Raw genomic sequence first — 16,523 nt, 5'->3', positions numbered from 1 at the left:
CTTTTTTTAGCCGAACCTGCTTTTTATTTTAAGATGGTTTTATTAACTGTGTGTGTGTGTGTGTGTGTGTGTGTGTGTGTGTGTGTGTGTGTGTGTGTGTGTGTCTGAGACAGAGAGAGAGAGAGAGAGAGAGAGAGAGATTCATTTAGATCAATTTGGGTTTGTTCTGGTAAGGCAAACATTTGATAATGTTCTTTAGACTTTATTGGTAATACATAGAGCCCAAAGACATGGCTAGCCTTTACCGGTGCTCAGCCTAGATTCTGGGAAAGCCTTTGACAGAGATAGTTGGAGATATTTGTTTAGGGTATTGGAAGTGTTTTGTTTTGTTTTCCTGAAAGGTTTGTGTTCCTTTTAAGAAACACTTGTATTGGAGCCTGTACATGTATTAAGGTAAAGGAAGAATTTTAAGAATCATTTCAGATACATGAGATACTTGCCAGGGTCTATATTATAACATTGAATTTTATAAAGTTCAAATGTTATAATATCGAACCAGTTTTGTCGAACGCTGAAAACAGCGAAGGTGCAGGACACCGAATTCTTTCCCAGGGAAAGGATTCGGTGGGCCATTGCTGTGGCTTCACTGTTTTCAGCGTTCGATATGTTGGAACGTTACAGGTCGGGTTCAGGTAAGTGTGTGATTGTGTGTAGGTTAGGGTTAGGGGTTGGGTAAGGTGAGTTAGGGTTAGGGCGCAGGTGAGTTGAGTGTGTGATAGTGACGGGCCTTAGGGTTAGGGTCGGGTTAAGGTAAGTGGATAGCTAGTAGTGTATGTAAAGTTTAGTTTAGGTGTAGGATTTTAAGTGTATGTGTGTGGATTGCTGTTTTTTGTGTGTGTTTGTGTTGTGTGTATGTTTCTCGGAATAGCAATTTTTTTTCCCTGGGAAAAAAAATCACTATTCTGACTGTTCGATGTTTGCGGATTTCGATGTTTGGGGTTCTATATTATAACATTTGATCTTTGTAGATTTCGATGGTATAATATAGACCCACTTGCCAAACCTGTCCATTGTCTCCTCTCTTGTTTACTTTGCAGTTGTAGTCATTATTAGTGACCTTTACATGAACGAGTGTGGGGGAATTTGAAGTTTGGAGGGAAATGAGTTATAGCTGGCATTATATTTGGACAAATCTTTGATGTACATTAGTGACCCAGAGACTCAGATGGATACTTTTACTGAACTTTGATTAAGCTTGGGAAGTATTTAGGTGGCAGAAATAATATTGATAAAATATATGCGGCAACAGTTATGCTTCATCTCCAAAACTGGAAAGATGCTTCCTGCAATTATGGAAAAGACCTAGATATACAAGTATTTATTCAGCTTCTACTTTGGAAGTTGCAGTCAAAACAACTTTAAAAGTTAAAATGGAAAAGCAAGGAATGGAATTGTGAAGGAAAATGACTGATGAACTTAGAGTTAAGGTTCAAGTGATAACAAGGTTTGTTTTAGTCTTGGCATTTCTACTTTCTAGGAGGTGCGTCTTTAACCAGGTACTTTTTTTTCAGGGTGTGTGTGTGTGAAAATGTCCCCAACTCAATACACCTGGTGGATAGAGATACTCAGGCTCAAACACTGTACCTTGGGTACAGGTAAAAAGAGCCTAAAGTCCCTAGCCACCACCACTTGTGAATTTATGTCAAATAATTTGTTCAATTCCTCACTAAATCCGTGTTTTTTTTTTTCAGGATTTTTGTGGCAAAGGCAAATCACTGAAGTATTGGATTCACTAAATAATGACAGGCATTTGAATTTCAGACTTCATATTCTTCAGAAAATAAATCATAACACAAAACCATTTATTCTAGCAATTTGTAAAGTTTATAAAATCAGGTTTTGAAATTTGTCCCTATTTTGGGGATGTATACTCCCATTATTGGGTTTGTCCAGGCTTTTTGTGCTAAGATGTTGAGAGCAATGGTGACAAGTGAGAACTGAACTCTGTATTCCCCCATTATTGTTTTTTTCCAGGTTTTTTGTGCTAAGAGGTTGAAAGCTATGTATGGTGAGAACTGAGAATTGAATTCACTAAATGATGACCATTTAAGTTTCAGTCTTCCTGTCTTTCTGGAAACTGCTAATTTGGCATAGTGGCATGTTGCTCTGACTGTAGTGCATAGCGTCCTGGGTTCAAGACGTAGTAATGAAATGCATAGTGGTAGCACAATGTTTTATTCTAGCAACTTTCCAAAATTATACAAGCAACGTCTAAAATGTGTCCCTGGTTTTTGGCCTTTTGCCCCCCCCCCAAAAAAAAATGAAATTGAAAATAAGTGTGAGAAGCTGTGCAAGATGCCTGTGGCTTACACTACTGTCATTCAATTTATATATATACATATAGAAGAGCTACAGAATCCTGAAATTCCAAAATCCTGAAGACCAAAATCCTGAGACCAAAATCCTGAAAACTCAAAATCCTGAAAACACACAGGATACCAAGACTTACTATATTCCAGAACAAGTACATACAGAAACATATTCCCTTCAACTATATGCAGAGGGCAAGCCCCCCTGCATCCCCCACACCCCCTGCTACTTAAATATAACAACTCCGAGATTGCACTTTAGCACACTAAGTGCAGTCTCGGAGTTGATATATTTATGTAGCAGGGGGTGGGGGTGCAGGGGTGCTTGCCCCCTCCTTATACTTGGAGAAGAGTAATATGGTTTGCATTTTATTTGTTTCTGTATTTACTTGTGCTGGAATATAGTAAGTATTGTTATCATGTGTGTTTTCAGGATTTTGAGTTTTCAGGATTTTGAACTTCATGATTTTGGTCTTCAGGATTTTGTAATGCTTATATATATATATATATATATATATATATATATATATATATATATATATATATATATATATATATATATATATATATATATATATATATATATATATATAGTGTGTGTGTGTGTGTGTGTAAGTAGACTTTAATGATGGACATGTTCTGAATTGGCCAGTTTTGTCATTATTGGTTCATGCATTTTGTCTCATTGCCTACCTTAAAAATGTTCAAACAATACATTTTAAAATGCACTCTAACATAAGTCTAACAAGTGTGCTGTATTATACAAGGAATATAATTTAATAAAGTCAGGAAGGTGTATCAAAGAATGCATGTATGTTTCTTGTTTTGTGTGCAAGACAGATGCCTATGATTTGAAAACAGCCCAAAGGTAATCTTTATCCACCACTGGCTAGATGTATTTTCTTTGGATGTGGTGTGGGTTTCAATGCTGTTTCAATGAGTATGAGTTTAAAGAGCAGAGAATTTTTAATGCCAAGTCTATTTTCATTATGAGACATTGTTGCTTTGTTTAGCAGATATCTATTAGTGTTTGTGCATTGTTCTATAAAATGTAAAAATAAAATCAAAATAATCATTGTAGAAGTGAAGCAGTATGCACACACTAGTGTTTATGGTGAATGGGGAGAAGTAGCCAGGTAATGGGACATTGGAATGGCTGCAGGGAGACTCTGGTGTCATATTTTGGTTGTCTGTCTTCAGTTTGCATTTAAAAGTTGGTGTCCCACAATTCCATTAGAGTGGGCAGGGTTACTTAATTATGTATGAAAATTGTGTGTTAATCAGCATACAGATTTGTATCTATTTTTCATAGGCCTTCTCCAGATTTTTGATGTTTCCATGTTGTGAGGTATGGAAAGTGTGAACAAAACCAAGGCTATTTAGGAGTGGACTGTACAGGGTCACCAAATACATAGGCAAGTACTGTAAGAGCTTAAATATGTCTGACAAATAGCCACAAAGATAAGTTTAAATATATTTAATAATAAATAATAAAAGAACAAGACAATACTAAATCAACACAGTAACTACAGAGTTCAGAATCACAAGAAGTAATTTAAAACAACATTGCAGGATGGTCTCAAATAAATGCAGAAAATATCTAGACTAATTTTTACTATAGTCCTATCTACATCTAAAAGAAATTACTGTACCCTAGACTTACTTACAGAGCAAGCTGAAATGCAGAATGGATGTTTCTAGATCCAAGACAAGATACAAAATGCCCACAGTCTCTCTCTCCGAGAGTTTTTAAAATCAGTATCAAATATTAGTGCTGTGTTACCTTGGATGATATCACTTTTTGACACCTGTCTTTACTTCCCAAGCTACCCCTATTGTCAGAAAGAACAAGCATTTTTAGCATCTCTCTGTGAAAAATACATATATTTCAGAACTGTGCAGCTGCTAGGAAGTCATATAGCAATACAACACTTTACATTTTAAACTTAGTAATTGCTTTTCTCCAAGACAATAGAAAGACACTTTTAGCTCTAGGCATCCTGTCTCCTTTGCTGCATTAACTAATTTTTATAGCACATCGTAAAACACTTAATTTCAACTTATTTTCTTGACATTTTGTAAGTTAATTATCTATGTTCCAGCTGGGTATGCTGCAGTTTCATTCCTGAAGCTCAGTACATAACACACAGTTCCGCATAAATCATATCAATATTCACAAATGACAGAATTATTTACAAAATTCTAGATAGCTGGGCTGGCAGTGTCACAATGGTTAGGGGAGTTTTATAAATGATTGCTGCACCACCTACATGCTTGTTTTGTCTGTCATGCCTGAGTATATTGTATCTGGGGGGGTGGGCGATTTCATTATCCTTTATTTCTTTTTTAACCACGTTTCAGTAGCTACGACTACATTAAGAGTGTATGTGGCAAGGTATGTATGCAAATGTTGGTTCCATACACATGATTATATCTTAATCCATGAGGGCTATCTGCTTACTTTTGAAAAATAGAATGTGATACTGTTTTAGACAATGCATACTCAGACTTTGCTTTGTATTTGTTTTATTCTTAATTATTCATTCTGTGTCTTTTTTCAGTGCTGCAGCGAGCATTTGACACTGTATTTATTTTTAAGCAGTCTCATTTGACTTGCTGTTAACTCTGACATGATTACCAGCATTTAGTTTTTTGCTTGCAGACATTGACATTATTTGGTTAACTGTTTTTGCAAGTGTGTCATATCCTTTCAAATGCATAGTGATTGCTAAACCACTTAGTTTCAGAAAAATTCACATGGCTTGAATGCACAATATTAGCAATTGCAGTATCACATTTTACCTTAAGTGTATTTGAGATGGCTCTTCTGTGAATGCTAGAGTTGTTACTTAATTCAGTATTGTGAATACTCCTGATCTTGCTAGTTTCTAAGACGCTGTATGACTAAAACAATATGATGATTATCTGTATTTTCCACTAGCACTGTCTGAAACTTAAACTTGTATTTGTTATGCTAGAACTCACAGCACAACAGAATCTGCCAGAACAGATTCAGCTTCTGCCTTGAGTAAGACAGCAAAGTGCATATGGAATCACTTACAGGCCTAGGGAAGCTCAATGCTATGAACACAAATTCAGAAACAATATTAACATTTTCCCCAACATTCAGTTCAAAAAGCAAAATTTCTGTATTGAATTATCAATGTTTTGTTCATTCAGTTTCCCTCTTCTTGGGATTGTATTTATGAGTCTCAGAATATCAAACAGTCATCAGTTAGGTATTCAAAAGTACTGCACATCATTATGATACTCTTTTGAAAGGACAGCAAAGAACACAGTAGAACCCCTGGTAAAAGTGCCAAAAGGCATTGATACATCCTACTAGGCTAGGGGCTTAATTTTAGGGAAGACCCAAGGTGATATTTATGTTGCTAGGGGGAATTTGGCTAGGGAATCATGGAATTTCTCCTAGTCTTTTTGGTAAGTGCACCGGATGTGAGTTATGCTATTACTATACATATCTACTGCACATTTGCAGATTTCATTATTTTTAGTTTTTGTCAGCTATTGCTAAATGGAATCAACATTTTTTACACTCCTTTGCAAAATGATTTAAACCTCATATAGCCAACAAGCTGGTCATAGGCAAGTTTGGCTAAAGTTTTATTCTGCATTTTCCTAATTATGTATCTAAACTTGTAACTGCATTTTTGACTCTAACACCCCCAGAGATTGTTTTAAGGGGAAGTTTTTAATTCTCAATTCATTAAAAAGCTTCAGGCTTAATTTAATCAAATTAGTTGTATTCACCAATTAGTTTTCATGTTTCTAGTTTCTCAGTCAGGCCTTCAAGTTGTATAGTTGTCAGTTTACTCACCTTGCACACGTAGTATTTTATTAAGTGTTAAATCAAACTGTTCTTGTATTCTGTTTCTGACTTTGTCATTTATAATGTCACAGACAATGTTACCCTTGTCCCTTGGTGAGATGTGGAAGTCACAAACGTATAATCTGTTGTTTTATTTCTTCAGATTAATACATAGGTTCTTCCTAAATTTGCAATCAAGTGAAACAATTGAGAAACTCAGCCATATCATCCAAAGCTGTAACAGGGCAGAGCAAAGGCAGAAACTGCTTTTGGGCAAAGATTTTAGTGGGTACAGTCCTAGCCTGGAAATAATTGTGATCTTCCCCTGTAAGGAATCATGTGACTAATTTAAGTAGCAATGACAATCATGTTATATCTTTATGCTTAGGATGACACCACTTTTTTTTTATCCTCAGCTCTAAAGGCCTTTTTGGTCAGCCAGTATTGATGGAAGATATCAGCAGAGTCACTATTAAGTAGATTTTCCCGTATACCCCTCTTGAGAATTAATGATCACCATCCAGTACTTCAGATTAATTTTAAAGATTTTTACAGAAGTATTCTTTTTGATAAGTAATGGAAACTTCCTTCAGAAACAAGGAATACATTGAATTAGGTACTTGTCACATGAGAAAGTATTGTTAATGACAGTGGTGGCTGGTGAATTCAAATTAAAGGGGGACTGCAGGAGACAGCTGAATGGGTGGGACCAATGGGAAGAGGTGTGGCCAACTAGAAAGGGGTGGAGCTATGCTCAAAAACACAACTGGAACTTTAATTAAATATGCTGCCCTGGGTGCCAAACTGTCATTACGAGAGTCCAATCAAGACAAAATGAAGTGTAGAAGAAAAAAAATATTTCAATGCATTGGCTACATGGCAGCTTACTTAAGATATAGATGTAAACAAAAAGTTTTTGAGGCATGAAAAAATAAATTACTTTTTAAATACATTACTGGTAAATCAAGTATAAAAAAACAAGCTTCTCCTTGCACTGCAGCTCTAATTATAACTTATATTCAGCTTTATAAAAGTACCAAATAACATGCTGAAAGTAGAAATCTCTGTGATACCCCCACTTGTAAAAATGTTTCTTATCCAAAAAAGACCTGTTGCCTGACAACAACTATCTACTTAATTCATGGGGAAAACATGATCAAAGTAAAAAATGAACAGCAAACAAGAAACAAGCTCAAGATAAATTGCTTAAAAGATTACTGCACAGGTTATGAACCACACATGATAGATTGGCATTTTGTTTAGTTTACGGGTAAAGCCTGCAAAGATGACTGCAAATCTCCAACAAATGTAATGAGCTTCTGAAAATATTGTAATCCTTTCCTTTATTACAAATACTGTCATATGCATTTGAATACCTAAGGCTTGTACATTATCTAGTTATGCAAATATTCTTTGCATGGCAACAACAAAAAAGCTTTCAGTGTTGGTAATTATTTAACAGTATGGTTATTAAATGTTACTTGCATCTTACAATCTCAGACAAGCTTACCCGATGGTCATTAAAGCATTGCTACTTAAACACAAAGCAACAGGGCACTGCGACAGCATGCATTTTCTGAATAATTAGAAGCATAAATCAACAGTATAAAAATATGACAGAAAACCAGAACATTCTGCAAAATCAAGGGCAGATGAAAAGCCACTGTCGTACTTGTGTCTACCTTGGATGGGGAAATACTCTGCACACTTACACTGCATAACTGCTCCTTGCCTTGCTTGGACACATCCAGAGCTACTACAATGGTGAGTGGAGTGCAACAAGTAGGTCACAGTTTGAAATGTCTCTGGCTGATGGTGATGGCTCTGACACTCATACCTCTCAACCTCAGAGCAAGAAATCTGGACAAAGCTATACATAGAAGTAGGACACAGGCCCAAAAATAAGGACAATTTTTAAGTATTACTCTTATAAACTTAGAAAGATAATAGAATAGTAGTAGGTCTTGCATTAGTATGAATTTTCTGAAGGGTATGAAATCTGAAACTCAAATGTCTGCCATTATTTTCTAACTTTAATCTTTAATGATTTGCCACTAATTTGGCAGAAAACTACAATTTTATGAAAAACAGACAAAAAATGTGATGCAAAAATATAAACTTGCCACACAATACAGATGAGAACCTGTCAAAGAAGGGACATCTTTTAATATTAGTACTGTTAACTTGAGCAGTTGACAAAATAAAAGCATCTGCATGCATTTCTGAAATAAACGTAATCTATAACTCTGATCATTACAGTTATTTATAATTGTAAACCCTCCATGTTTTCTTCGAAAATTGACATTTTGCAGAGGAGTTATTAGGGGGAGAGCAACATTTTGAGCTAAAATTGGGGACAGTTAAGAGGTTTAGATATTTCTAATTCTATAAAGCGATTTATTTGCATGTACCTCTCAACCTCTTAATGCAGGAAATCTGGACAAGGCCAAATAAATATATTGAGGAAACATACAAACAGTACTAAAAATTGCTCTTGTATAAACTTAAGACAGTTGATAGAATAACAGGTCTTGCTTTAGCATGCATTTTTCTGAAGGTTATAATGTCTGAAACTCAATGTCTTTCATTATTTAGCGATTTCATTCCTAAATAATTTGCCAGAAAACCACAAATTTTATGACGAACAAACCAAAAATAAGAAGCAGAAATCTATTCATTCTGCAAAAATCTGGACAGTTGAGCGGTATAGTTCAGCCGGGGCTGTCTGAGTTTGCTGCCCTCCTCCCCCCACAAAATCATGGTCGAATGGAACCTCCCCCCTGCAGCCAATGTCCCATTCCTTGGTTATTTCGCTCCATTTACCATAAACACTGTAATGTGCATACAGCTTTACTTCTGACAATGCTTTGGATTTCATTTGAAAGTTTTATTTTGCATTCTACAGAACAGACCCTAATAGTTATCTGCTAAACAAAGCAATGCAGTCTCACAATGAAAATAGACTTAGCATTAAAACTTCTCTGCCATTGAAAGTCACATTCATTGAAACAGCATTGAAACCCACATTTAAAGAAAATACATTTTGCCAGTGGCAGATAAAGATTAACTTTTGGCTGTTTTCAAATCATAGGCCCCTTGAACACGAAACCTACACATGCTCTTTGATACACCTTCCTGACTGTATTAAATTATATTCCTTACACAATACAGTACAGTTGTTACTGGGCATTTTAAATTTATTGTTTTGAACATTTTTCCAGTAAACAATGAAACAAAATGCATGCACCAATAATGGCAAAACTACCCAATTCAGAACATTTCCATCATAAAAGTCTACTCATGCTTACATTTCCATCATAAAAGTCTACTCAAGCTTCTACAGTCCACCAGTATCAGTAAATATGCACAATCTCTGAAGAAGAAAAAGTCATCTAAATTCCACATTAAAGAAATCTGTAACTAATGAAGAGGTTGCTGCTAGCAAACAACTTTATATGTCATTGATTAATCTACAAATAAAGTGGTTGTTGCCCTTGAAGAATTAATTGCCCATGTCGTATTAAAAAAATGATAAGCTAGTAATATCGCAGTAGGGAATGGATGGCAAACTGACAGGTTCATAGTTAGTAGGTATCTTTGCCAAAAAGGACTGCAGCATCCACCCCATTTACAACACAGTAGAGTATCCGCAATGTATCTACCTATGGTGGGAGTAGAACCCACAACTTTCTGCAGCAAAGGCAAGTACACTACCTGCTGTGCTATTAACAATGCAAGTTGACTTATCATAAGCAGTACTAAACTTTTGTTCCCCTGCAGCTCTCAGCTCCTTGTAAAATCTACTCGACACTCTGCTGTATCTCTGAACTTTGCAGCACAAGAAATCTGGAAAAAGCCAAAATTTATTGGGGGGGGGGCAAAAGCCCAAAAACCAGGGACACATTTTAAATATTGCTTGTATAATGTTGGAAAGTTGCTACAATAAAATGCTGTGTTACCACCATACATTTCACTGCCAAGTCTTGAACCAAGGGGAACCCTGTGCAAAACAGTCAGAGCAACATATTCAGTTCTCACCATAGCTATCAACCGCTTAGCACAAAACATCTGAACAAAGCCAATAATGGAAGAATACAGCCCCCAAACATATTTAGTGAATTCAGTTCTCACCATACCTCTCAACCTCTTAGCAAAAAAACAAATGGACAAAGCCAGTAATGGAGGAATAAAGCCCCCAAACATATTCAGTGAATTCAGTTCTCACCATAGCTCTCAACCTTAGCACAAAAAACCTGAACGAAGCCAATAATGGGGGAATACAGTCCCAAAAATAAGGACAAATTTCAAATATCCATGTTATAAACTTAGAAAATTGCTAGAATAAAAGGTCATGTACTTTCTGAAGAATATGATGTCTGAAATTCAACTGCCTATTATTTTAACATTTGTTAACCAGGAAAGTCTGACTTGGAACAAAAGCCAATTTTCAGCAGAGCAGGGAGAAAAACGCCAGGCACATGTCTTTGTAAGATGGGAAAATATGCAGACTCCACACAGAAAGCACCCCAGCCAAGAATCAAACCAAAGAACCTGTAGCTGTCAGGCAGCAATGCTACCAGTGCACCACTGCACTACTGACTTTGCTAGCAGCAACAAACATACAGAAACCACAGATTTTATGAGAAACAGAACAAATATGATGCAAAAATCTGCAAATATTTTACAGATGGTGGTGGGTGGGGAATTCAGGCCCTTACTACCTGCACCCAATGCACAGGAATCAAGCCAGAGTATTCTCTGCCCACTGCCATGTGTTCACTCTAGCCACCAGTATGTAGCAACTGGGGCATTACACACACACACACACACACACACACACACACACACACACACACACACACACACACACACACACACACACACACCCCTCCATTTCCATAGTACCCTGCCTTAGCAACTCCATTTGTCCTCCATAGATCAGATCAGATCAAACTCTGTTTGTCCTCCATAGATTGAACCAGCAACTCTGTTTGTCCTCCATAGCAGCCCGTACAAGCTGTTTCCCCACAAGATGTCACGAGAGTAGGCTGGAGCCTCCAGCCTGTGGGTGATGCAGTCTGATGACCTTCTGGTCTGTGTGGTCATCACCACACAGACTTCTGGGCTGGCAGGGCAGAGATCCCTATCTGGATTGCCTAACTCAACAGTCTGAGTACCAGGAACTCCATGCATGTGTGGAGTTCCGGGACTCATGATTTTTTTCTGTGTTCTTTCTACAGGTGGGGGGACTGTTTTTAATTTTTATTCTTTTCTTTTTATTTTCTACAGGTGGGGGGCTGCAGTTCTATAGTATGAGCTACCCCTGGTTAATGAGCAGTATAGGTTCATGTGTCTGTAACAGACATTTGCATTATTACTAGCTCTGTTTAGGTGAAGGAACTCATCGACTACTGGAATGTTCACAGCATGGAAGACTGAGCAGGAATCACCCCTCAGTAGCCTATACCAGTAAGACCAGAGATCATTTTGATGATGAAACCTTAAGATCTCTTGAGCTGATTTAGGAATTCAATGAGATGCATCATGAAGATGGCACTGTATTCAGGATGAGGCTAATCATGGGGAAACAAAGTGAGACTATGACTTATATGGACCTTGATAAGATACTATGAAGAATACATTGTGCATAACAGAAAGATTTTAACTATAACAGAGACATGGTGGCCAAAGTAGAGTTTATTATCAACATACATACCCAAGTCCATGAAGTCTGGATCATAGTTAAGTAGAATGTTTTCTCTATAGTGTGCAGTACTCATACTAGATTTGTCAAAAAATGTTATGGTGCATTCTTTTGACACCGAGGTAAGGTATAATTAATACATAAAGCATTTGCTTGCTCAAGCCCTTGCTAAGAATTTGTGTATCAAAAAGAGATTTGACAATTGCCTCCCAAAAGATAATTGCCAGCAGCCTTGCTAAGCCATAGTGTCTTGGTGTTTTTCATTTCTGGGAAAAAAATTCCAAATGGAAGAGTTCCTGTAGGGCACCACTGGTGACATTTTCCATTCTACATCAAATGCCCTTGATGTTAATGGTATGGGTTCTATTGGGTAGCCAATTAGCTATTCAGCATATGTATGGTTATATGTTGGATTGGAAGAGGTTGTCAGTAGTCTGAACATAAATGATGGCATTGAAAACCAGCAATGAGGACTGTATAACCTTTATTCACAGAGTCCTGAGTTTTCTTATCCTCTGAATGAGATGATAAACCAAGGTCCCATCTGCTTGAGTTGCTGGTAGCTCAGGTGGATGAAAAAGCTCCCGTGGCACCTACCAAAAAGTCTAAGGGAAATTCCACTGACACTCTCGCCAAAAATTCCCCTAGTAATATAAATATTAATTTGGGTCTCCACTAAAAAGAAGCCAGTTAGCCTAGTAGGATGCACTAATGCCTGTTGCCACTTTCACCAGGGGTCCTTCTAGAGAACAAGAAGAACAATAAATTCGTATAGCTACAAATTTTCCAGGCAAGCAAAATTTTCCCAATAATTTCATGATCTCTAAAATGTAACTATTGGACAACTTTAACACTTTGCATCTAAATGGTTGTAACAGCAGTCATAGTTTGAGTATATTGTCTCCCCTTCTGTCTACCTAATACAACTGGCCATTAGCTAACCTAAAATGGGAGTGAAAGAGATAACACTGACAGCACAACCAGAGTTCTCTGATACCTCCAAGGTACTCATCCTAGCCCATTGTAGAGTAGGATTTTCCCACTGAAACTTCATTAAATTTTCTGTGCAGCTATAGGTTCATAGGTTCATAGGTTCATACTAGGCTATCTGCCCTAGGGCATTTATAAGCCTAGCCAGAATGTGTTTGGCTTTCGCCACCCATTTTAAATTAATTTTGATATGCCCTTTTTTGATGTTAGTATACTGTGCCTCTGTCTAACAGTGACACAGAAGTGATACACGGGGTAAACCTACGATCTCCCATCCACTCATCAAGATTCCTCTTGAAGAGAGTCAATGAGGGACTCTGCCTAACCTGGACTGGGATTTTATTCCAGAGTGAAGGGAGCCTCTAGGTTATGAATCTGTCCCTCCAGCATGTCCTATTTATTTCGGTGCTGAGGTTCAAGTCTCTGGAGCGTGTAGTTCAATGAGATTTGGATTTTCTGAGGTGCAGCATGTCCATTAATTCCAGGTCGGACATGGCTTTATACGTCAGGCACAGATTGCCTCTGAACAGGTGGTATACCACTGAGTAAAGCTGGAGTTTCTTTAACCGGGCAGCATATGGCATTTGTTTGAGCCCTTTGATCCTCTTGGTGAGGTACTTTTGGGGTCTTTCCAGTTGCTGCAGGTGTCTGGTAAGGTACATCCCAAAAGGGGCATTGTACTCAATTATGGGCCTGATGAGGGATGAGTAAAGAGGCACGATGACCTCCCCTGATCTAGATGTGAATCCCTTCATGATTAGGTGGGCTATATAAAATGTTTTTCTAACCACTTTGGCCACGTGGTTGTCAAATGAGAGATTGCTATCAACTTGGGTCCCCAGGTCCCTAATTACTTCTTCTGTACTTAATGGATTACCACCTATGTGGTAATTTGTGGGCACTTTGTTTTTGCCAAAGGGGATGACTATACACTTTTTGGCGTTTAGCTTGAGGCCATGGCTCTGGCACCAGTTGTCTGTTTCTATGAGGCCCTTTTGGGGGATGCTTGTGTCGGCTGGAGAGTCGATTATGGCACCCAGTTTGCAGTCATCTGCGAACTTGGTCAGCCACAGTCCTTCTGTGTTGGCCTGTACCTCCGAGAAATATATACCGAACAAGAGAGGTCCCAGGACTGAGCCTTGTGGGACGCCACTTGTAACTGGTTTGGAGTCTGACATGGCTCCAGCAATTCTAACCATGTGGCTTCTGTCCTTGAGCCAGTTTGCAACCCATCTAGTGACATAGGGGTTTATATTTAAGCTGGTGAGCTTATCTATAATGCCCTGGTGGGGTATTGTATCGAAGGCTTTTGCGAGGTCCAGGTAGGCTGTGTGGACCATCTTCCCCTCGTCAATGGCCTTGGTGACTGTTTCAAAGAAATCAACCAGGTTTAAGAGGCAGGATCTGCCCTTAACAAAGCTGAACTGGGTAGGATCCAGTGTCTGTAGGTCTCCTATATCTTTATTTATAAGGTCCATGATGATCCTTTCCATAGCTTTGCAGACCAAGCTAGTCAGGCTTATGGGGCGATAGTTTCCAGGATCTGTTGAGGCACCACCTTTGTGGAGAGGGACCACAGTTGCTGTATGCCACTCTTTGGGTACATATCCTGCAGTAAGGCTGAGATTGAACAGTAGTTTTATGTTTGGGTTTAGCTCTTCTTGGAGTTCATGTAGGACGCAGCCCGGGACACTGTCTGGTCCCATTGATGCTGTGTTTTTTGCTTTGGAGAGGGCGGCTCTTACCTGAGCATCTGAGATGTCAGGGGGGCAGCACTCTGCTGGGATAGATATTTGCCCTTTTGGTGGGGGGGGGAGTTTGCGCTGAACCTGTCAGCTAGGATGTTGGCAATGTCTGTGGGTTCGGTGTATTTTTTGTCATTTTGGACTAATTCTGAGCATATCTGGGAATTACCACCCAGGTTCCTAACATAACTAAAGAAAGCCTTGTGATTATCCTTAGTGTCCTGTGCAATTTTTCTCTCGAAGCTGGCCTTAGACGATTTCATGAGTGCCCGTAGTTTTTTGTTAATACTGATCAGAGATGCCTTCCCTTTTTGGAATTTTGCTCTATCATTTAGTAGCTTCCTCCTTCTATTGTATAGTTTGTTTATGGCTGGGGTCCACCAGGTAGGACGTCTGCCATTGGAGGATTGAGTCTTGGTTTTATTTGGGATCGTATGATCCATGCATTCCTGAAGGTGTTCATAGAATGCATTTATAAAGGATTCTGCGGTCTGGGCCATATTTTCCACAGGCCCGGGGGCTTTGAAGGAATCCACCTCGGTTTTGAGGAGTGTGAAATTTGCTTTAGAGAAGTTTTCACTGTGGTTTTCTGGGCAGGGGGTGGTGTCGGGATGTGAATATCCAGTGAGATTAGTTTATGGTCTGATCTTACCAGTGAGGGATACACTTCTGGTCTGGAGCATAGAGTCCCCATGTTGGTGATGATCAGGTCCAGTGAATATCCAGTGAGATTAGTTTATGGTCTGATCTTACCAGTGAGGGATACACTTCTGGTCTGGAGCATAGAGTCCCCATGTTGGTGATGATCAGGTCCAGTATGTTTTCCCCTCTTGTGGGAGTGGTACCAAGTTGTTCCATAGCATTTGAGTTTATAAATTCTAGGAACCTTTGGACTAGGGTGTTGGAGCTAGAGTAATGCTCCCAGTCTATGTTTGGGTAGTTGAAGTCACCCAATATAATGGTGTTTGGAGAGACCTTCATATTTTCCAGTGTTCTCAGGAAGGCCGAGTGGGGTTCCTGGGTTAGGGAGGGTGGTCTGTAGCAGGCTATAAACTGGAAGGCAGTTTTTCCCACTGTTAGTTGCACATGGATAGTCTCTGATGCTTCGTGCTGTGCCACCAACCTGGAGGTGTGGGTATCTTTGATGAATATTGATACTCCCCCCCTCCTTTTGTGGGTCTGTCCAAGTTTTGGGGCCGAAAAGCATGGTATGAGGTATAACCTGGTATTGCTGGGGTGCTCTCAGGAGCCTTGAACCAGGTTTCTGTTACTGCACAGATATCGATGTTCTCCATGCTAAGGAGAGTTTCGAATGCGTGCATCTGGAGGTTTAGACTTCTGGCATTGAGTAGCATTACTCTTAGTTTCTTATCCCTTGTGATACCTATGGAGGTGGGTTTGTCTTTTGAGCCTTGCCTAAAAAAGGCACTATGGGGGTAGCAAGAGCCTTTGCCAATATCCGAAAGCCCAGGGGTGACAGGTGCAAGCCGTCCCTACCGAAGCATCGTGGCTTGTCAAGCATGTCATCCCAGGCTGACAGGCATTGGATCCCCTTTGAATGACACCAATACTTAAGCCAATTGTTGAAATTGATCATCTTGTCTTCATATTGTGGCATCATTCTTGGTGAGGGTAAGATGCTACTCAAGGTCAGGGTCATACCGGCCTGGGCCACATGCTCAGAGAGCTCGTCTATGTCTCTTTTCATGTAGTCCAGGGAGGTACGTCTCAGGTCATTCACACCAGCATGGACAATGACTGAGTCATATTTGTACTTGCCTTGGAGTGACCTGAGTGCTTGTGTTATGTGGCGGATCCTAGTGCCTGACAGGCAGCTCACTGTGACCTTCTCCTTGTTCAGCCTGGAGAGCGGGACGTCAGTGTGCCTGACGATAGAGTCACCTATTACAAGTGTATCAGGTGTGTTGTTTAGCCTTAAGGGCTGT

Source organism: Protopterus annectens, chromosome 3.part0 (assembly GCF_019279795.1).
Source record: "Protopterus annectens isolate FY-2018-M chromosome 3.part0, PAN1.0, whole genome shotgun sequence".
Classification (NCBI taxonomy): Eukaryota; Metazoa; Chordata; order Ceratodontiformes; family Protopteridae; genus Protopterus; species Protopterus annectens.
This window is presented reverse-complemented; position numbering follows the sequence as displayed.